General features: G+C 37.6%; 1 long non-coding RNA gene across 1 annotated transcript in view; it reads right to left on the reverse strand.

Moving 5' to 3' along the window:
• Positions 1 to 409, reverse strand: part of LOC103581795 — a 5609-nt gene extending 5200 nt beyond the window's left edge. Inside the window, exon 1 of the long non-coding RNA XR_549690.1 lies at positions 321 to 409. This is a non-coding gene — a long non-coding RNA (uncharacterized LOC103581795). The remainder of the gene's footprint in view (positions 1 to 320) is intronic.
• Between the last annotated feature and the right edge of the window lie 362 nt (positions 410 to 771).

Here is a 771-nt window from a genome sequence, read left to right on the forward strand (position 1 = left end):
TTTGTACTGACAGAAATGTATACTCTAATCTTTCTGAATTTCTCCCTTCAGAAACAATTATCAAGGCCCCCAAATTTTCCGCTATTTAAAAAAGGGACAAAGGCTTACAGAATTGATAGTTTGGGAATACCCTGTACTGGAAACCCAATGGCTTATGAACTATGAGGCTGGCCGCATTCCCTCAGGTGCTGCTTAGCAATTCCATTGTTAATGCACAGGTTACGTGAATGTGATATGCAGCCAGCCTTTTGCATTTGAGCTTCTCCATTGTTGGCATTTTAATTTGAAATATATACAGGCACGAATGTTAACAGTCTTACTTTTTCGTCTTTCAACCTTGATTTTTCATCAAACTTCTGATCACTGCAAGCATAGGCTCCAAAGAAAAATGTGTACAAATTGGCATCATAATACCTAATTGGAATAATCAAAGAAATGGCTTTACTGAATAAAGTGAAAAGTTTGACTTATGTAGCATGTCCAAAGAAGCATCTTTGTACTATGTGAAGTATGTATGGGTAGAATCAAAAACTGATAACTGTTATCTGGAATAGTTTGGGTAAATTGAAAGAAATTGCAAAGTGATGCATTAAAGTGCTTTAAAAGTTTATTTAATGTTTATACGTGTACCTCAGGATGACATTTACACTATTCCTTGGCACAGAAAATCATCATAGTCGTCATCATCATCATATTATTTTGACTAAGAGTGATAGAAATTTGGGCCGGCCCGGTGGCGCACTGCTACAGTGCGCCACTTGGGAGCGCGGC

This window comes from Galeopterus variegatus, unplaced genomic scaffold (genome assembly GCF_000696425.1).
Source record: "Galeopterus variegatus unplaced genomic scaffold, G_variegatus-3.0.2 Scaffold13958, whole genome shotgun sequence".
In the NCBI taxonomy this organism is placed as follows: domain Eukaryota; kingdom Metazoa; phylum Chordata; class Mammalia; order Dermoptera; family Cynocephalidae; genus Galeopterus; species Galeopterus variegatus.